Below are 22,977 nucleotides of genomic sequence, written 5' to 3' on the forward strand. Positions count from 1 at the left end.
TCTGTTTACGTTGTTCATGTTTTTTTGATTTAAAAGTCCCTCCCATTTTTTTTTTCTTTCTTTCCAAAGCAGGTTTAGGTGTAAAGGAAATACTGTGAAAATATCAAGATATCACTGCGGCTATGCATGCTCCTCTGGCCTTGATCACTGGCAACCAAATGGTTCACTCAAAGGCTCTAACAGCTACGGAGAGCTGGAGGCAGGGGCAGCGGGATTCATTGGCTCTGGACACTGATAAACCGCGGATGGTCACCTTGACGCCACCAGATGATCCGGGAGTTTCCACCTTGCCCAGGCCCAATGCTCCAGGGTTTATCTCTGCACCAAATCCAACCAGAGCATTTCGTCAGCATTTCACTGTTTTCCTGTTCAGCTCATTTCAGCGCTGACTGACCATCGCTGAAAATGTGAGTCTTAGCAAGCTACAGCAGTCAGCCACAATCCATGTGGTTGGCTTGGGTGTGTGGCACTCATCAACGGTCAACCAATCAGAAGAGAGGCTCAGACTCAAACTTCAAAATAAAACACCAGAAAATTGTCAACCCTGGGACCTTTAATTAGACCGAAAAACATTTAATCCTTTTTTGTTTCTCAGACGTATTGTGTCACATGGACATAGAAAGGTCTTCACAGTCCTGTGACCTTCTCATTATTATGCCGCTGTTTGTGTTTGACAAGGTCGTGTCAAACATGCAGTTTGAGCATGTCAGCACAGAGGGTTTGGTTTTTCTCTTACGCAACATGAAAAAAAAACTATTGTGTTATATAACTGGGAGCAATGACATGGACCATAAAAGGAGTAAGCTCTCAGAGTTTGGGGCCTTTTTGAATCGGTTTCAGATGTACTACTTCATGGTCTGGTGTCAATAGAATGTAGAATTTACTAATAGTTGAAACATGAGATATCAAAATCTCCATGTGTGAAATTGTCCAAAGTAAGAACTTTGAGTAGTGTAGTACTAGTGCTGCTCACACCTCTGATACAATTACTTCTCTACTGAAATCCTAACCTTTTCCTCATGTGCAAATCATTTTGAATAATTTCAAGAGCACTTGTATGTATAGTGGTAATGTTTAAGAATTGACATAGTTTTACATTAAACCTCAATTAACCGTATGACAGCTTTAAGTGTAGCACTATCCAACCAGGTACATTCACTTTATATGACTGAGCGTTGGCAAACTGTCAAATGCTAAATACTGTAGGTAGCTGTGCTTTCTAGCTATTTATCTAGTAAAATAAAACAACTACCAGCAACGATACCTATTTAGCACAACACTACAACAAACATAAAATACTTTAAAACAAAAACAAGCTTTAGTAATAATAAGAGTACTAATAAGAATACTAATAGGCTTCCCCTGTCACAAATGATTAGTCTACAAATGCTCTGCATGCGAATGAACACGGGGAACAGCGTCTCCACTGTCCAACTGGGCTGGGTATCGCCACTGTGTTCCCAAATTGATTCAACTACGATCAACGAGGTCTCGATTCAAGTTCCAATTTGATTTGATTCGATATCGATTGAGTTAAGGATATTTCATTTTACAATACCAATTTTACCTGGATAAGAAAGGAATTCTCAGAGAACTATATGTGTAAACTGTGCAAGGAAATCTCTAACTTGGTGCATTATTCAAAATATTAAGGTAGGCCTGTTACGATCTGTTGATTGTGATAAATGATCTTGTCAATGATCAATCAAAAATATTAAAATAGGGCTGCAGCGTGCCACGCGGAAGCACACAAGTAGGTAATGAGTTCCAGTAAGGAAGCTGTCAGCAGACGACTCTGCAATTCAACACTAATTATTTTTAATGCTAGTGTCATTCACTAAAATATGTTAAAAAACAAGTTTAACAGCCCAGTTTGCTTCAGTAAATGGACAAACTGTGAGGGTTAGGGTTAACCCTCACCTGGAGACTTTGACTTGGTCGTCCTCTGAGTAGTGTTTTGGTTTAGTAGTGTTATTGTTATATAAATCTAGTTGATCAACAGAGCTGGACCAAGAATGGACCCTTGGGGAACTCCACACGTCATTGCTGTTTGTTGAGCTCCGTAAGGACCAACTGATACAAAATAGTTTCTACCCTGCAGATAAGATTTGAACCAATTGAGAACAGTACCAGAGAGTCCTACCCAGTTTTCCAGTCTTTCCAGTAGTATTGTGTGGTTAACTCCATCGAATGAGATCCAGTGGTACTAAGACAGACACTTTGCTATTATCTGTATTTAGATATTTATATAGTTTAGGACTTTCATGAGAGCAGTCTCAGTGCTGGGTTGTCATTGAAATCAAGATTGGAAGGAATTAAGACAATTATTTATTGCCAAGAAGGTGTTGAGTTGTTGATGAACAGCTTTTCTATGACTTTGCCCAAAAATGGGAGGTTGGATGTGGGCCTGTAATTTTCTATTACTGAGGTATCTACATTTTTTTTTTAAATAGAGGTTTTATGACAGCTCCTAACAGCATTTTGGAGAAATTCTTGAGGAAGTTGACAGGGTTCAATGTTGACAGATCCCTCCTGACTTAGTGACTTAACTCTATGGTTTCTGCTGAACAAAAAATATTTGTCCAACAGAAGAGAAGAAAGGTAATTTCAGTATGTGAGCAATACCTGGTGTAAATCTGTTTTAACAGGTTCTGGCCTGATCTCTGTCTGAGGTCAAAACTAGTTAAACTGCACCTTTTGTTGTTGGCTTCTCTGGTGGTTGCCTGCATTTTTTTCTTTATTTAAACGTCAAGGACCCTCAGGGGTTATTATATTAGGTCTGCAGTATTATAGGATACATATGAGATCACTCTCTATTACTTTTGTCAAGGCCGTCTGTGTGTGTACATTTGTGAAGCAGAATGAATGAGTTAAGAAAGTACAGAAAAAGTTGTAATACAGAGAAGTAATACTCATACAGTAGCAGCAGTGAATAAAAAGGGTTGCTTTACACTCTTCAATGTTTCACAGTGACTGTACATGTCTCATAAATCTCCCTGGTGACATATCCTCACAGAAACCCTGAGCTCCATCCAAGTTGATGCTGATGAGACACACTGACAGAGAGGGGGCAGCAACCTCACACTCCACACTGCGACAAATACAATGAATGGAGGGAAAGTCGTGGAAGAAAAAGGAGGGAACGGGGGGGACAGGAGAGGAGGGGAGACGAATGATTCTCCTGGGAAGGGAGGGTGTTTGGGTGAAAAGCAACAGCATATGTATTGTTGGAGGCCCTGACTCGCCACCCTGGAGAGCTCCCTGTTCCCACGGTTTGCTCAACAAACAAACGCAACCCCCCCATACACACAAACGCACCACACCACACACCACCATGCACCCGCACGCAGTGGTGATGTCATTAATTACCATCAAAATGAGCATGACAGCAAGCAAGTGTGCGTGCGTCTGCCAGCGAGGCTTTGTGTGTGTGTGAGTGTGTGCATGTGCATGTGTGTGTGTGTGTGTGTGTGTGTGTGTGTGTGTGTGTGTGTGTGTGTGTGTGTGTGTGTGTGTGTGTGTGTGTGTGTGTGAGGGAGAGAGAGGGAGATGTAGGGAATGCGAAAGAAAGAGACTATTGTCCATTCTGAAATAAAGAAATCTCCACTGAAGCATTGTAAATGGAAAAGGCATAAAAATGGACTAAATTCAGGGATCTTTTAGTGAGAGCTGGGCTGTCACATCTCGTCAGGGCCTCACAAAACCTGATGTGCACACATTGCCCTGCCCCGGCTGCAGAGACACTGTGGCCCTGTGATTGTGTCCCTCCTCTCCTCTCCTCTCCTCTCCTCTCCTCTCTCTCCTCTCCTCTCCTCTCCCTGCCTCGCTGCCACAGGGATCCTGTATAGACATGTGTGTACGTGTGTGTGTATGTGTGAGAGAGAGATTGTAAGTGTGCATCCTTATTTTCATATCGATAACAAGTTAAAAATGTCATTTTCAGGCCATCATTATAGCAGGCATATTATACTTTAGTATATAGGCTCAGATGTAAAGGTTGAACCATAAGATTAAATCTTACATTTAATGCCACGTTTGAATCACTTTGAATTCATTGCACATGCATGTTAGGAAAAACTGTTAACATCAGTCCTGACGAAACAAAAGGTATTTTTTATATTTTACCATGAGAAAATGTGAGCGAATGAACCCACTTTTGGTGTAAATATATGTATTCGTACAAGTATGCTTAATATGCACAATGCATACTTTATTACTTCCGCTAAGGAGGTTATGTTTCCAACATTGTCTGTTTGTTTAATGGTTTGTTTGTTTGTGTATTTGTGAGCAAGATTATACAAAAACTACAGGACTGGTTTCCGAACTTGGTAGAAGGATCACGTAGGGCCACCGTACGTATGAGTCGGGAGAGAACCCATTCATTTTGGTGCAGATCCGGATCAGAGATCAGAAAATATTTTATGAATCTTGTTGATAAAAATTAGGCATGTTTAGAGGACTGATATTCAAGCCTAATATTATCATCCTGCTGTTGGCTCTGTATTTGATTCATGCTTTTAAGGTTTTTCTCGTGTGTACTTTTATAATTTACAGTACAGTACACTTTTATTTTTGCTGTTGAAACAAGAAATAAACTTGAACTTGAAAAACTGTTGGCAGTAAGAAAATAGAAATCAGATATATTAGACGTGAAAATGAACAGATCTACAGCCATGTAACAACTCTGACTAAACTATGAGCACTGCAGTGGTTTGACCTGAATGTTGATATAAGGTGGCTTGCATGCTGACATTCAGCTGGATGATGGGAATGTCTATAATACATCAGATATATTGTCATAAACCCGAAAATTGCTCAAACTGAAATGACCGGATGCAGGTGCTACATGAAAATGTAATGCATCAGCCAGGAGAAAACAATTCATCCTGCGGGAGAAATAAACATCTTTACCAAATTTGAATCGCTGTAAAAACATTTCACTGAAAATCTGAGATGTGAACCTGCTGGTGGCGCTAGAGGAGAAGTCAGAGGATCACATATAAATGATTACCTCTGTAAAATGTTATTGCGATCCATCCAACAGTCCACACATGATTACACTCGGATCCAAAGTGCAGAGATGACCTCCCGGTTGGTTTTTTTCTGTGGTTTGGCTGAAACACAGCAGAGACGTGGCCTGGTTGTTAAGATGGGAGAGCAGAGAATAGGACAATTCAGCATTTCAGGTGTTAAAGGAAGCAACAGTCAGAATAATTAGACTGCTACTGAACGTCCTGCTGGACGACGACAGAGTCCTGCTCACTGTGCACATCTGTTATTTTCTCTTATCTAATTATTTGACCAAGATTTAACACCAAAATAAGATGAACCTAAAGAGTTTTCAATCAACTGTTAGAATCTGTGTATGTGTGTGTGTTTGTGTGTGTGCATGGTGTGTGTGTGTGTGAATTGTGCATCCTGCATCATGTGAGCGTGGACGGCATGGATCATAGTACGGACCTTCATTAGAGATCATTAGTATTTTTTGCAGAGTGGGCCTCACTGGGCTGTGGTTGTGCAGTGAATGAGATTGTTGTTGAATGTGAAGCCATGAATGCATGAGATTCCACCTCATCAGAGTTTGCACAGATAATTGCTACTATTTGATGTCCACTCTCTGAGGAGAAACCGTGTTCATTAGAGGCTCTGATTGGGTCGACGAGGGTAGAGAAACAAACGCGAGCTTTGTTGTCTTGTACAAATCTCTGGGAGTTTGTGGATCTGCAGAGACGGAACGCTTTTTTTGTGTCCCAAACTTTGATGAGGTCCTTGTTTCAGCACCAGTCCCGTGTCTGTGTTTGGGGAAAGGTCCATGTGCGCCCCATCCTCCCAGCTCATCAGCCACAGGAACTGAAACAATGCACTTCTTGACAAAGTTTACACACAAAACACAACAAAGACATAACAAAAGGATTGCGCCTTTTTATTATTGCACTTCGGTCACAGTAATGAGCGTCCAACCTACTGTTGTTTTTGTATAATGAGCTTTATGTGTATATAATAACGTTATGTTATTTCAAATGAGCACAATTATTCCTACACACCAAATCGTACCATCACACACACGCACCATCTCTTTTTGGATGAGTAACCTGAGATACAAGTTCACAGTATTTTTTCTTGTGTCAAAAACAGGATGTGTTTTCTTGCAGACGGACAAAAGAGGCCTTGATGAAACGCTCTTTGAGCTGGGCTGTGTGGTGTTTGCAGAATCTGTTGCTATGGGAAAATGCATGTAAAAATGTAATCCTCGTTTAGCAGAGCTGCAAACTAACTTTGACCAACTTCCCTGTTATTTTGAATATACTGTACTAGCTAAAGGAACAAAAAGGCAAACATAATTTGGGTGTTGCCATTTGTGTGTCCATACTTGTGGCTGGATCAGGTGACGGAACAAGGCAGGGCAGACTCTGCAGAGAGCTTCTTTAAAGAAAGAGATGCCAAAAGATTGTGGTAAAGCGTTGCATAATACAATGCTGGTGGAAGTGACTCACAGTTTGCGTCCAGCTTTCCAAGAATGAGCCGTGAGATGTGCTTGTTCTCAATCTTTGTTGTTGACACATTTGTGCTGGTGAGTATGTAAGACTGGAAAATTTTTGCTGTTTTTCCAGCAGGTGGTGCCACAGTGACAACACCACAGGTCGATCATCATGAGAGCAGACGAACATTTCATTTATAATTTATTCAACACATTAATCGAGGTGATTCTTACGTGAGAATATTATTTGTATAAGAACAAAAATATTTCAAAACTGTAACTCTTGAAAAAATGATGATCCCACTGGTTTCTGTTTTCTGTGATTTAAAGCAGCAGTCTTCACAATGTAGAGGACCGTAGGCTACTGTGACACTGTGAAAGATATATGTGCCACCACAAGCTTTTTCTTTTTCTTATCTATAATAATAATATCAGAAGAAATAAGTTCATATTGACTGCCAATAAAGACCTTTATATGCTTGTTGGTATGTTTCTTGTTACGGAATTTTTTTTTATTATGTAATAAAATAAATATTTTGTTAGAAGTTTTACAAACTACTCATATGAGACAATAAAAAAGCTTAAATTAGATTCCATGTGACCTCCAACACATTTTGACAATCACATTATTGTCCCTCTCCATTTATTATTAGGAAGTTAAAAAGCGTTTAATTTAGCGAAGAGGTTTACATACCTGTGGTTCAGGGACAGAGTCAAGGCAAGCACCTGGTTCCTGTGGTAAAATAACCTTTGTTATCACTGACAGGACCACGAGTCATTCGGCCAGATGAGTGATGAGTGAGAGGAAGACAAATACATGTATCTGTCCATTATCTGACACATTCCGCGTTGTGAGGAATGAAAAACACAAGACGATCAAACACAACACGTCAGAAAAAGTGAAGGTTGTAATATTGAATCTATTATTTTGCCTTGTGTATCTGCAGAGTGTCTTCAAACGATGCTCTCTGAAAGGAAAACAGTGTCTTGATAATCTTGAATTGAGGATCATATGATGATTTGTTTCATTACCTTCGCCTGGGACGTTATGTTTTCTCCCGTCTGTTTTTATGTTTGTTATTAAGCAACATTAAGCAAAATATTTCCCAGCGGATTACCATGAAACTTGGTGAAAGGATGTGTGCGGGTGTATGGGTCAGGGTAGAACACATTAGTGTGAACAATTTAGGGCAGCTTGTTTGAATTTAAGGAGACTATTGGGTCTTGGTGGCAATATGTGCTTTACTATGTGTGTACCATTCTAGTTAATGTTGTATCGTTGTATTTTGGTTTTCACACAAAAAGTACAGGCTTTTCTTTTAGCCCATGACACTTCTTTTACAGGAAATACGCAAAATTTCAATTGGGCTTATTTTTTTTCATCTTTCTCTGCGCTACCACATTTAAACTCTCCTCATACTGTACTTGCCTGACCCTTAAATTTGTTTCCTACAAGATTTTTATAAATTGATGATTGCTCAAATTGTGTAAAATTAGATTTTGCTTTTCAGACACGCAAATAAAACATAAAATATGTAATAGAAATGCAGTCTATTTAATTCTAAAGGAATATTTTGTTCACGCCTTCTCATTTTGAAAGGCCTGTGTGCTCTACAATCATAAGAGAGTTACTGTGATAAAACTCCACGTCAGCATCTTTAACTTTCGCAGCCAGTCTCCACAGGCCACATATATGAAGTAATGATCTCTGTCTCTATCCACAAACCCCACGTAACTGGACCTAAAGCTGCCCCTTGTGTTGCACTGGTGCATTTGAGGCATCCTCAGGCTGCTCCACCACTGGTGAGATTTGTCCTCTTTATTCTAAATCAACAGACTGAATAATAATAGAGGGAAAAAAACAACCTTTTTCTAATTATATGGAATTGAGGCTTATTTAGCTGCTGAAAAGGAACTTGTAGTGCCACGGCAGCTCCTTAAATTCGCCAAATTAGGAGAATCGCTGATGAGGTGAGAAGCAGAGAATGCCTAAAATAAACTGTAGAGGGGCTCCAGCAAAACAGCCGGGCTTAAGATATATTAAATTACCATGATTGGGACTTAAGGCATGGTTAAAGCTTGTTTGAGAGGCTGGGGAGCCTCAAAGCAGAGCTATTCATGTCTGGGGTGCTGGGTCAATAGGTTGGGGAAGTTCACAGGACCTGATTCTATTCTTATGCAAACTCAGAGTACAAGACCTAAAGCTCACTGAGTTGGAAGATATAAATGACTAGACAATCATCTGCAGCCCTCCGCAGCCTCAACCCTGGTCTACAGCGGCCCACTACTCATTCATGAGGTAGTGCAGCGACATGTGAGTCCACTCTGAACATCCTGCATCCGGCTTGCAGAGTTTAAGACCATGTTTCTGTTGATTACAACAAATAAATGTTGAATTCAGTCCTGTCTCGTGGGTTATTATTGCCCGTAGTGCAGCAGTGTAAAGAATGAGGTGCTGCAGGATAAGTGCTGGTTTATTTATGTACAATAACAGCACGCCCAAGTGTCTGGAAATGAATTTTTCAGCTTTGGTGAGTAATGTGACTCTGAACACAATAGGAAACATCTATCTCTATTTGATGACAAGTAGAAAATCTGAGTGGATTTAATGAATGAATGAATTCACACTGAGTTCCGTGAGAGAGAGCACCTGCAGCCAGCCGCTCCTCCTCCTCCTCCTCCTCCTCCTCCTCCTCCTCCTCCTCATCCCTGTCTGACACGGTTTCCCATGCATCACACACAGTTACGGTGACAGGAGGGAAGTGCTGTCTGTCTATTAGCTAATCTTGTTATTATATTTATTTATTAACATTCACTTTTTATGAAATGACCAGAAATGTTTCATTGACTGTATGTGTGTTCGACGTGCATGAGATGTTAGGCCTTGATATTCAAATGTGATAGAGTCGAGAAAAAAAGCCCAGGCAGTATATGCACGTTGCTATAAGTGTGTGGTCACCTGGAAACCATGGGCACTGATCTGCTGCTCAACAGCTTCCACTCTTTTCACTGTGACTGCAGGAATTAGCTCCAATTCAAAAGAGTTTGTAGGTGATGAGACTTATGTTGCCACAAAGTTGGAAGCACATTATATGCGTAAAATGTCTTTGTATTCTGCAGTATAAAGATTGTCATCAAGCCTAATGGGACCTAGAAAACCAAATGACTAAAATGGACAACTTACAGACATACAGTGTATCTGTAATTGAAGATTCCAGTAACTGAAAAATATTTCTCATGTCTTTTGTCAGGATGTCGAGTCACATACATGAACTGTGTCTTAACGTTGCATTAAAACACGACCATGATAAAAAAACAGTCACTGAGTAATAACATAAGGCCTCGGCTTTGACATGATTTATGTTGTTATTTGGTGCTTCACAAAGTGAATTGTGAAAATGTTCCCTTATGATTTTAGTATTTTAAGTGATTCTAATGATGAATATGTGCTTAATGATTATGGGCTAATGATTAAAAAGAGAGAAAAAATCACCATGACCTTTGATTCCGCTAAACAGGCCCTGGTGATCCTCAGGTCACAGTATCCGAGGGGTCGCAGACACATCAGGGGAAAACACACGTGTCTGTCGGCTTGTGCCGGGTCAGCCTGAGTCCCTGTAGGGTGAAAGGTCACGACTCCCTCAGGCCCACAGCAGACTGACGCTGTGTGCTGCTACAGAAACAATGCGTTTGAGTAAAGTTTACAACTTAATACCATCTTTTGAGATCGACTCTTTGATTATTAGGTGACATGGGATCAATATGTAAATCATCTGAATGTTTTATGTCTCGGTACAACATGAAGACAAATGACTGGATTCAGTCTTGGTGCAGGTGAAGATATTAAGACTTTTTTGGACTGAAGTGAGCAAGTTAGTGTGACGAGGTAAACTCAGCTTTTTGTACATGATTTCATCAAATGTAGAAACACAGTATGGAGGGAGCCTGTCACATTAATGTTTTATTACAGTCTGCAATGTGTGAAGGGAGAGTGCACATGTTATCACATCACTTTCTGTGCTCTTCGTCATGTGTGTTAAGCCAAGGCCTCTCTCCACCTGTTCACTGGTTAACGCTTCATCTTTGAGTTTTCTTTTGATAATCTATCCGAGAGATGACTGATCAAAACAAAGAGAAAATCTTTGTTCACATTTCTCACCATTTTCTGTCTGTTTTATTGAACATGTGAAAAAGCAGTGCCGGCCTGTTTATGGAAAGTTTAAATAGCTCCACAATACAACCCCTACCAATGACCTGGAGACTGCCTCTGTCCAAGGTGCTGACAGAGACCAGCCTTTATTTCAACAACGCAAATGATGACAAATTGATCATGTTGCTTCAACATTTCTTTTATTATGAAATGAAACAAAAGCATTTCATTCCTCGGACTGTTATCATTTCAAATACCATAGTGTCATTGATAAAGTAAAATCCACTATCCTTGATGCTCAAATGTGATAGTCAAGAGTTAAAGCACATATTGTCATTATATGCGACAATTCCCTTAAGTAGCTCATCACCTGGAAACCACAGGCAATAATTTGTGTTCTTTTTAATATTTATTTTATCACATTTATCACATTTCATTCAAAATTCTTCCAAATCATTTTACGGACAGGATTTTCAAAAAAACAACATGCATTTGAAAATAAAATCTTCCACTCAAGTATAACTGATGACTCAATATCAAATCTCATTTTCACACCAAAAAATGAAAATGAAATCAATGAATGAATTGTGGTTCAAACTTTGTTAAAGTCTGGAGGAGAGAGAGAACACGTTCCTGCAGTTGTCCAATTTGCACAGAGACAAATCCTTGTGTTTGGCTGCAGAGAATCCATGTGATGAACACACCGACGAAGACGCTGCACATCCTGCACAGAGAGGGTGGCACCAGCATCACTCTGATTCTTTTCTAAAAAAAGAAGAAACAAACATAAGATCAGTCAAAATCAGCTCGGTAATTGAACCTTCACACAGAACGTGCTTTGTGTGCAGATGCTGTCATAAGAAATCATGTCAAAAGGGACCACAAGGAACATTTACACTGTTCTGCGACTGGTTGCATCATCTGAACATCTCATCGGATGACGTTCAGGTGGGGGGGGCGCGATGTGAGATCAGGCTGAGTTCAGTCCTACAGCCAAGGTACTGTCAGATTGATCAAATTATACATAAAAAGGTTCCTGGACAATTTAATCCCACTGGGAGACATGGTAAGACCCTTTCTCTGCCAATTTTCACCCTCTCTCTTATTCACATCTTCTCTTTCTTCCTGCAGCTTCACAATGCACAATCCTGCTTTCTTTTTTTTCTCATGTTCTCTCATATCTTCTCTCAGTGTGGCTGCCACCCCCCAAACACCCCCGCCCATCAGACAGCATGTAGTTTATGCAAATGATCAGGCTTTCATGCTCAGAGTTGAATGGGCCCTTAACAAAATATGTGTCTCTTTCTTCCCCTACAACACACACACACACACACACACACACACACACACACACACACACACATGCCAGGAACTGAGTCACAAAATGTCACAAAACTTAGCACACATGTCAGGTTTGGAGTAATGCTATGTATTTCATGGATCTTTTATGGATTTGTATCTTGCACATGGGCATGGTGCAATGGCTCAGTTGTGCCCACTGACAGTTTTAGAAATCAAAGCCTGCTGCTTTTCGTTTGACCAAGATATATGGAATTCAAGTTCAAAAGTTATGGTTTAACAGTGGAGGAGGTTGAGAAGGGTTGGGGTGTGTGTGTGTGTGTGTGTGTGTGTGTGTGTGTGTGTGTGTGTGTGTGTGTGTGTGTGTGTGTGTGTGTACTTGTATTTTTATTTATATATATTTGCGGGGATCATTTTGAGCATAGATCTTACAAAAGGGAGAACATTTTGGCCGGTCCTCACTGGTTTAGACTTGGTTTTAAGTTTAGGGGTTAGATTTAGGTTTAGGTTAGGGTAAGGGTTAGGCATTTAGCTGTGATGGTTAAGGTTAGTAGAAGAATGTGTGTGTGTATGTGGGCGTGTGTGTGAGGATGATGAATGTGAAATTATTGGTGTTCCCAGGGTCTGGGAGGTGTCTGAACGGGGGTGGGTGTCTGTGCCCAGCTGTTGGGGGGAACCTCTCTCTCTCTCTCTCTCTCTCTCCCTCTCTCTCTCTCTCTGTCTGTCTCTCTCTCTCTCTCTGACAGGCCGTGCTTTTCAGCAGCACATAGCCGAGCTGTCCAGGCTGCTGCCATAACAACAACCCTCTGTCAGAGTAACGCCATGCAGTCACCAAAGAACATGGGGGGGGGGAGGAGGGGTGGGGGTGTGGTTGTGGGGGATGGGGGATGACAGAAGTGAATGAAGAGTCGAGACGTTTGTGCCCCTGTGAACTTGAACTTGACTGACTTGTCTGAAGGACTGGCGGGGGAGAATGGAAATCATTCCCTGAGAGAGTCTCTGTTCTGAAATAGTTTTACATATTGTTAACGTTAAAAATCTGCTGTTTAAATCACGAAGAAGCAAATGTTTAGGGATGTGAGGATATTAATTCTTGACATTTGAAAGTGCAGTTTGACAAACAAAATGTTTTGATTTTGAAATGTGGTAGAAAGTTCCAGAAAATAATTAAAAAACAAATAGACATATCTTATCAAATATTCTGTTCAAATGAAATAATAAATAAAACAAGACATCTGGATAATAATAATAATAATAATTTCGGTCACTTTTTGTACAGTGCACCAATGTCTCTGATGAAGTCACCCAGGATCTACAGAGAACATCTGAGTTACAGCTGCATCGCCTGAGACAGTCGAGACGTAGACTGTGACGAGCTGCAGCTCCATCATACAAATGTCATATTTTCAACCTTCAGTGTTTACCTCTGTGTATCTGCCTGCAGAGGATCGGTGTGATATGCCTGTTTGCTGCAGCCCGCAGCTGATGAATGGCAACTCGTCCACATCGGGGGTCTTAGCTGCTCAGACCCACTCGACCATGGGAAAAAAGGAGCCGTGAAAGGTCCCCTGTTGCTGTTACAAAGCCAAGAACAAGCCATAGCAGGATAATCACGTTTATCCCCCCCAGATTAAGACAGGATCGCAGCTGCAGTATCTTTGTGGGGGGAGAGGGGGACGTAAAACATACAATGTCCTGCCTTCAGGGGAGCTTACATTCGTTACCTACCAGGTTCTGGTACGGAGACAGGACAGCCATGATCAGGTCACTACGCTACGGTAAAATCATGAGAACAAGGTCCCACATTAGAAAACAAACAAGCACACCTCAGGCTGACTGAGCTGAACAGTCTGATCTGTGTGTTGTAATTGATTATCCTCTCTGTTAATATGCTCAGTAACTCTGGTAATCATGCAACCCCCAAAAGCACACAACTGTGCAACTCTCTCACATTCTGCAAAGCTCAAGTCAAGTCAACGTATATGTCTATATGATTCCTATTGATGCCACCAGTTTACACCTTTCTTTACAGAGTTAAAGCACATTTCCAAAAATAATAAAAAATGATATCTACTTCATCTTTATTTAGTGTATCTTTTGAGACAGATTGATTGAAGGAGGGCAATTCCATCCGATGTATTGGATTGGAAGGAGACAACTCTTCTGTTTGTCTTGTTTACAGACAAAATTTATATAACTGAATTCTAATGTTTCAGATATTGCATTTTAGGGATTTGGATCTGTACGTTTTTTATCATTTAATCCGATTGCTTTCAATGGACAGCGGGGGAAATTCACATGATTTTCCAAATTAACATTTATTTCAACTTTCAGTGTTTTCTTCCAATGTCATGCTTCAATTTAAAGCATAACACCTCCTGTTATTGATAGTTTTATATTTAGGCCCCATTGAACATCACTTGTGTTTTGTGTGGGAATTAAACTAGACAAAATTTTAGGAAGGCTTCATGTTTGCAAAAGCGAGAATTGTTGAGATGTAGCAGAGAACTATGCTGAGCAGTGTATACATTTGGCCTATTGGCCACGTTATTCTTTTTCGTTAACATTAGTTCTGGCATGAGACCACACACACTCACACACACACACCCATACACTGGCTGTGAGAGAGACATAAAGAGGACAAAGGGCCAACTTTTCCAGGAGACACTCTCATGGCTGCAGTGCTAATGCAGTCATCTGCCACTGTCTGGTCTGGAGCGTGGTCCCCACCTCGCTGCACGCTCAGGATTCAGTGCAGCAGCCTCTCACATGTGCAGTTTTGGGGGAAAAAAGAGGTGGCGGACCTTTGTCAAGTGCTCCTTTCACAAAGCAGCCATTGTGGGGCAAAGCCAGGATCAGAATGATAATGTGGACTCTGGCTGCTGTTTACCAACAGGTCTTGTGCAGCTGCAGGGGACAGTGTGTCCCGACCGACACTGGGCTGCACTGTGTCTGTGCATCGGGGGAATAAACATCACTTGTACTTTACATCCGTACAGGTGCATATCGAGTGTTGGTCCCATTAATAATATTATGATTACACTTCTGTCTGACTCTTGGGACTTTCTCTAAAGGTTTCTTTTTCTCCAGTTGAATTTTTTATTTCATGGTTTTCCTCACCTTAAGGACAGTAGTTTTCACACCTTGTGCAGAGTGTTAAACCCATATGAGACAAATTGTTATTTGTGAATAGGGGCTATAAATGTGATTGATTGATTGATGATAACTATTGAAGATTGAGTGGTCAGAGTAAAATGAGAAGGTTCGTTGATATCAAATGTTATTTCTCAAATAACCAAATAATCAGTGTAACTCTCAGGGACCCTGTCGCACAATTCTAAGCTTTCTGAGATGCTCAATTGGTTTCACACACACAACACAAATACACTGTAAATATTATATAATGTAATTTCAGCAACATCAGGTCTGAATCTCTTTCAGTGTGATTCACCAAACTGGTTCACACAGAGAAACATTTGCATCTTAGACTGAAATACATTTTTTAAAGAAGATAATGAGGGTGATTCACATCTGTGCCTGGCTGCCGTTGAGTATTTTACTGGATGAGCTCATATTATCAGCCACCTTCACACATGCTCCCTCCCCCCAGCTGCTTGTCTAATTACAGCCTGCATGCTTTCTAATAAAGGAACAGTTCCCCTTTTATTTTGTCAGGCCACAGTGCTGACTAATGCATTTGGCTACTTCTTTATACCATGATGAAAAAAAAAACAGCATTTTTAACTGACATGATTTAACAGTTTTGACTCCACAATCTTAATTAAAGTTCATGTTTGACGATTCTAAACGATAAGGACAATAAAAAGAGCTGGACCTTAATGAAGACACATGTATGTTATGTAAAATGTTCTGGCTTTGTGATGTTAACGGGTAGCTCCCTCTAACAGGTATTATAAGTCCAGGTTAATTGTCCTGATGAATCAATGGCCTACTTCACCTTTATAAATAATATTTAACACCACAAAGAATTTGACCATGACTAATGAAAGTTTAATTTCTGCTTGCATTATTCAAACACTGATCTGGATTTGTTGTTGTTCTCAGACGGAGGTTGATGCTGCTGCGCCTTTAAATATCTGCTCCCCTCGTTTCTATGCAATTATGTTAATATGCACCGCTCGTCTGTGTCCTGTTCCTTACGGCTGGAGTTGCGCGATTGTTTCCTTTATTGTGCGTCTTCGTCAGGCTCTTTGTTTTGACTCAGGTCTGATTTCTTTTTTTTTTTTTTACCGCATGCAGAGATGTGGAAACCACAAACCAACAGAGAGCGCTACCGTTCGGATAATAAAGACTTTTATTTTTGCAAGAAGCCTTAATGTCTGCAGCGCATTTTTCTTATTTGTTTGGGATGATTCTCTCAACACTGCGGATAAAACAGAGGCGCATGCACGTGAGTAGGCGATCATCTCTGCGTCAGAAGCAATGCCAATTAACGCAGGGTCATTTTTGATGATGAGTATTTAACAGAACAGTAAATTCAGCCTGTGTGCACGTCAACACTGATCTACTGCAGCTCTGCTCAACATCTGGACACGAGGGGGACCACCAGCTACTCAAACATCTGGATACAAGAGGGAGGAAGTTGTTGTCATTTGTGCTCAGTTTGTAAAAAGGTGATGCGTTGATACAGACGGACACTGACAGGTGTTTGGGATGGAGGTACAGTAAAGAGGCTTCAGTTTATATCCTTTTTCCTTTTTCAAATTCAACATCTGTATTCTTACCAGCTTTCGAGGATCTGGCCTTTTTGGAAAATAAAATAAATGCAAGCTGCTGCTCTGATCCTCTGCTTCTGCGATGTATAATTAATGGTTATGGAATCATTAATGAAAAGTGTACATTGCTCCGTTACTCATCCCATATATATAATAGAATAATAAATAATAATGAATGCATGAATGAACTAGGACTGATGTTTTTTTTACCAGAACAGCTTTACAGAATAAAAGGCCTGTTGTTTTAGCCTTTGCTTCTCTGACTTAAATACATATATTCAGAAGAATTAAGTTTCATATTATTCGTTATCATTCCACTATAAGTTGTATATTATTATTATTATTATTATTATTATTATTATTATTATTATTATTATTATTATTATTATTATAAGTAGTAGTACTTAGTATTAGTAGTATTATTCAAGCTCTGTCATTTCTCTAAATGTAAGGTAACAATATTTTGGACTAGTTAATTAAGATTTGTTTTAAAGGAACAATTAAACATAAAAACAATGTATGATCAAATCTTAAGCAAGGAAAGTGTATTTGTTATTTCTTATAACGTATTGTAGATATACAGTTTGTTATAAAGTATGTTTCCTAGCTTTTTTTCCATTAAAATAACTGAATTCTTTTGTCTGCTCTGTATTGACAGTCTTAATAATCGTATAATGTCAAGAGTTTGAAAAACGACTTTGGATGAATGCATTTATTTATCTTGCTTATTATAAAACTATAGTCATGTGTATTTTTGAGGTAATTAGAGCAGTCCACTATCACCAGTGTGGTTACTGTAAACCTGAATTTACTAAATTGACGTTTTACCTGTTATGATTCATGATATTACTGAGATCCAACCGATAATATAATAATCTTAAATGAAAGTGTCCTGACATTGTCCACCATTGCTTCACTGCTTTAATATTCACTTTTACACTATAATCAGTTGAATGCTTCACCTTTCACAGGCCTCAGAAATGTGACCTCACTAATTACAGCAGCAGCTCCATCACACAGACCAGTGATGAGACTCAGGACACGAGGCCTTATACACACCGCGCTGATTAGCGCCTGATAGACACGCAACGATGCGCCAATTAACGCGCCACAGCTCCGCGCCAACACAACCATTTTAGAGGCAGCAGGGAGGCTCCGTCAAGATGGCTTCCATTCACACAACATGATGTTCATGAGGATGAGCTGCAACCCGCACATGAGACTCAGTCATGGCAGGAGGCCTCTGCGCTGTCAGTGTCTGACACAGGGAAACGGTTTAGATTTCACTATGACAGTTGAACAATCTCCTTATGCATGAGCATCGAGATTCAATTTAAAATCTGTCCTATAGTAAAACAAATGTAAAAAAAAAATGTATTTAGTATGAATCAAAAAGTAATGATAATTTCTAAATAATTTCTAAACCAGACAGTGTCATGCAAAATTGATTTACTAATTCGTTTTATTATGTATATGTTAACTTTATTGTTAATATGCCGGATCAGGGAATTAACAGCAATAGTTAACAGCAATAGTTTCTTGATTGTATAATTTAAACCTGCAGATCATCAAACGTTTGCTTATTATAACGGACATATATTCTTCCAATCGGTCTGTTTAATTTTCAGCATGTTATAAGCAAAAGAATGAGGGCATCTGTTTTGATGCAATTATTTGAATAAGTGCAAGATTCAATTATTTCACAAATTAAGTGTAATTTATATTTTTCTGTTCAGGTCACAGTTGACTATCTGCAGCTTTTGAGTTTAAACAAAGCAACAGCAACATTAAGCAAAAGTTAAGTTATTTGATAGTTTTTGGTTTGTTCAACAGAGACATTATAATGAACGGACAACTTAACAGCAAGTAATAGTGAAATCAGACATATCAAAAGTCTGTCAGAAGAAAATGTGGGAAAGAAACATTTAAGTTGAGATGTCAACACTGGCTGCATTCTGCATTCTGCAGGTATAAATCTGAAGAAGATCTTTAACTGAATATTAAATGTTCTTTGTTGAGCAAGAAGACGTGCGGTCGTCTCTTCTTCTTACCTACTCACCTGTTACAAAGATTTATTTTGTTTTCCTAACTTTCTTCTGTATAAATGAGGAAGTGGATGATCTGTTTAAATCAATCCTTGAAATGTGCCCCTGACATCCTTCAGAAAATGACTTTCTATCTTCTTTTAAAAGCATATCAGAGTGTAAATACTTTAATTTCAAAAAACTAAAATAAAAAGACATAATTGTAGTATTGATCTGTTTCTCTCTGTGTCTTAAGGCTGTAACTAATAATTATTTTCATGATGGATTTTGTCTGTTTGCCAAATGTCAATTGTGGAAAAAGAAAATGTCCAACACTCCGTCCTACAGCCTTTAACATGTCTTCAGATTCCTTATTTTGTCCAACTCACCCATCAGAATACAAAGATCCTCACAAATGAGAAGCTTGAAGTGGAAAAAGTTTGACATTAAACCTGATCAGTTAAGATCATACACCAACGTATCAGTTAGTAGAGTAATGGTTCACCTCTTACTGTGATTAAACCTTATTTTTTGATAAATGACTCAAATCATTTTCACGTTCAGATGAAAACAACTGTTTGATATGTGAAGACCTACCTGAACACACTCAATGTCCTCTTGTGTTGCCATCTGGGATTTTCTCTCTTTCTTCTCTTCGTTAGGAGATGGGGGGGTGTGGAGGTCATTCCTACTTTCGGTTATCTAGCTTTATGAAGGAGGATTAACACTCATACAGCTAGATAACCAAAGACAGGAACACGCTCCGCTGGTTGATTCAGCAGCACAAGGTTAAGTCTGAAGCTTCCTGCTGGGAACAAAGGCAATGATGATGGTGTTAATGCATCGGGCCTTTAGTGACAGGCCTCATTCAAAAACTGGCATATGTAATTGAAAAATGGTAACATAATTACACCCATAACGTTTCAATCAAATAGAACCAGTTCTTCATTTTAATACATGACTTTCTTTTGATTTGGAAAGTTAAAATGAAAGATCCACCTGCCACTCTATAAGACTTCATCCACATTTTTTATTAACTCCAACATGGTTAATAAGCTCACTAACTAACTAACTAACTAACTAACTAACTAACCTAAAAAGCTCCTGTTGCTCTTTACAACTGAAGGTGTGACTTATTCATTTTGACCATGAAGTCAACCTGTAGCTGTTTTTTTTGTTTGAATCCTTCCTCCCACACTTTTCAAGCACACCCACAGATTTGACCCAAATAAAGCCCCCCCCCCCTGCTTTAAGAGTAAACTCAGCTCCTCATTATATATTTTTCATAATTTTTATTAAGAATCATCAGGTTAAAATCACAGATTGAAAAAACTTTTAAAAATCAAATGGTCTTTATGCCTTAGTCTTTTACACTCCTGAATTACTGTTATGTGCTCAATTGGTTTAGTGAATCCTTCTGTGTAATTTTTCTTCTCAATAAATGTTGTGCTTGAGAAAAACAGCCATTACTGTGTGTGTGTGTGTTAGTTTATTTGTTATAGCTCGAAATAACCTCATGATGAACTCACGCTTCTCTTGGTCAGCGCGTGTGACGTCAGTGCTTTTAATTGGGAAACAGATGCGTTGACATATGCGTCACTTTCTTGTTGTGTGTATAAGTGGACACATCAGTAACCGTCTCACTATGAATTGCATTTATTAGATCGGGATGTTGGAGGGTGAATGAAACACAACAGGCCTGGAGGAAAAAGTCTGTCACATGGTTCAACTATACATTTGCTCTCTGATAGAAATTAGAATCGAATTGTTCTAATCGATGAGAATAAGACATAGTAGTTCACTGTGACTTCATCTGCTGGTTGTGGCTTTGACGACAAATGAGAAACACCAGAACTTAATATATTAAATAAATGCAGCAGGTCAATAACATCCAGGTCAGTGAATGAGATGCATCAACGTGCATGTGACACGAGCCAGGTCTCATCAGTGCAGATCATTACACTCACTTTCCATCATCAGCTGCATCCTGCGTCCGCGGTGGGAAAAAAACATCCACATGTGGAGCAGGTCAGGTCGGTGCAGCGTCCTCCAGGCTCCAGATGTGCAGGTGCGCGTGGATCGGGTCGATAAATCCCACCGCATCTGCCCCGAGGCTGCGTGTCCTCCCGGCTGTGGAGGAGGAGGAGGAGGAGGAGGAGAGCTCCGCGGTCAATTGCGCGTTTGTATCCGTGCGTGATCGGGAGGCTCCGGCGGGAGGTCGGCGCTCTCCTCCCGCGTCAGAGATGTGCGGGGCTCCGGTGCACAGAGGAGCCTTTTCTCCGCTCTGCGTGTGCGTGTTTTCTCCCCCACTGTGTCCCTGGCCGAGCCTAGGATGGTCTCCTCTCCTCTCACCTCCTCTCTGACGGTTTTCTCTCTAAACGCTTCCTCCTCCTCACGGCTGCGATCACGTCACACCGACGGCAAACTGCTGGCAACCAATCAGCGAGAGCCTCCCCTTCACCGTATTATCCTTTTGACTGATGATGTCAAATAAACTAAAGTTACCAGAGAGAACGGTTTGTTGAACTTTCGTTTGTTTAAGGTGAAACATCTGGAATTAAAAAATTAAATGATCATTATTAGAATTAACTTATTTCGAGTGTCTCCATCTAAAAAGTTTAAAAGAAAAACCAACACACATTCTGTTTCTGAATGAAGCTCTAATTTAGTTTATCAAGTATTCAATATATAACATGACTCCTATAATTAAATGTGGTTTGTGTGAGGAAGAACATCAGGCATATGTATTGTTTTCCATTCTTACATGTATATAAGTATAAATACAGATGAGGTGAGTGAGGATATATATTTCTGACTCTGTGGCCTCTTGATGATAAAGTGGTGATAGATGAGTTTTTAATCTGTTAACCCAATGTTTAAAAACCTCTACAGAGAGGGTGAGCATTTCTGACTTTAGTGCCCCTCGGTGGTGGCGCAGAGAAAGAAACCATTGCACACAGAAATGCCCAGTTTCATTCATGCTAAGGCCGAGCAAACATTTCCTGCGGGAGCGTCTCAAGGGACTTTGGGGGCGTCAGGCAAAATTCATCAGCAAAGACATAAGCACAAACACACACATGGCTAATAGTAAAGTAGTTACGTTTAGGTGCAAAACTTCCACTATAGGGCACATCATGAGCTGGTTTCTGACATGAACTGTGGAACATGTCTAGAAAACATTTTCCAGAGTTTTCCTTTCATGTATGAGGAACTTATGAGGAGATTTTCGGAGTCAGACGTGTCGACAACAACAGGGAAATCTCCGGAGTGTTCAGGTGAGGGGCAGGACATGACGTATAAATTGTGCATGGTTTTGTTAAAGCACCTCATCGGCCCTTATCGACAAAAGCTCTTTCCAAGTTGACATCTTCATCAATGACTTATACGCGTGTGGCTCCTATTTTTCACCCTGAGCTATTTTGGTCCTTTTTATTTATTTCAGTTGTGCATCCGTTGAATGTTAGAAATGTCATGAACGTCCCCACTCACGCGCCATGAATTCTGCGGACGTTTTCCTCCTGAATTTCCACATGAGCTCACTCGGACAGTATCCTGTGTTTGTCCGTCTTCCAGTGGAGGGGAGATGTCCACTGCACCAACAATCTCAGGAGATTATCCGGAGATCATTTCACGTGTCAATACGCACACATTTAGTCATTCTAGTCTTCAACCAAACCTGTAAAACCACAAATATTTGTCACAGGAAGCTATAACACGGGGCCTCATTAGGGGGTTTACAACCATGGTGTCTATAGCAAATGTAGAAATTAAGAGGGTTCTGACTAAATTAAATATAATCAGTCGTTCTCCGGTGCATCTCTCAGTTTGGGGCCCCTTAGCAAAGGCCTGCTTTGCCTGCCCTGTTGCATCGTCCCTGATTTCCCACACGTCAGCAAAGACAACCTGTATTTACACTCTGTTCTCCTTTTTAATTGGTGCACCGCTTACATCCTACAGCACATACAGAGTCCAGCTGATCACATGTCTGTGCTGGCAGCAGGGAACAAGGTAGACACAGTATGGAAGCTCTCTCATTAAGACTTGGCTCTGCAGTACCACTAGTGATCAAAAACTCTACAGTTATTTAAGACCTAACAGAGCCACAAGAGAACAGTTTCCCTGGTGAAGGTTATACACCATCCAAATGATTATACTCAGAATAAAGCAAACACTCTGCAGGTGTATATCTGCTTCACTGAGTCTCAAGAATGAATTTCAGTTCTCTCTGCATCTTGTTCTCTGGTGGTTTCGCTTTAAATTTAGACTTTATACTAATTTATTCTCACCAAG

General features: G+C 40.1%; 1 long non-coding RNA gene across 2 annotated transcripts; it reads right to left on the reverse strand.

Annotated features, from left to right (window-relative positions):
• Positions 1-11,018: 11,018 nt before the first annotated feature.
• Positions 11,019-21,034, reverse strand: LOC118111601. 2 transcript variants are annotated; one of them, XR_004697107.2, is made up of 3 exons: positions 20,655-21,034; positions 19,285-19,492; positions 11,019-11,393 (listed from the first exon to the last, which is right to left on the reverse strand). It is a non-coding gene; the product is annotated as an uncharacterized LOC118111601 (long non-coding RNA). The 2 variants fall into 2 exon arrangements; XR_004697106.2 differs by having other exon boundaries at positions 19,285-19,495.
• Between the last annotated feature and the right edge of the window lie 1,943 nt (positions 21,035-22,977).

The sequence above is a fragment of the Hippoglossus stenolepis genome, chromosome 1 (assembly GCF_022539355.2).
Source record: "Hippoglossus stenolepis isolate QCI-W04-F060 chromosome 1, HSTE1.2, whole genome shotgun sequence".
NCBI classification, from domain to species: domain Eukaryota; kingdom Metazoa; phylum Chordata; class Actinopteri; order Pleuronectiformes; family Pleuronectidae; genus Hippoglossus; species Hippoglossus stenolepis.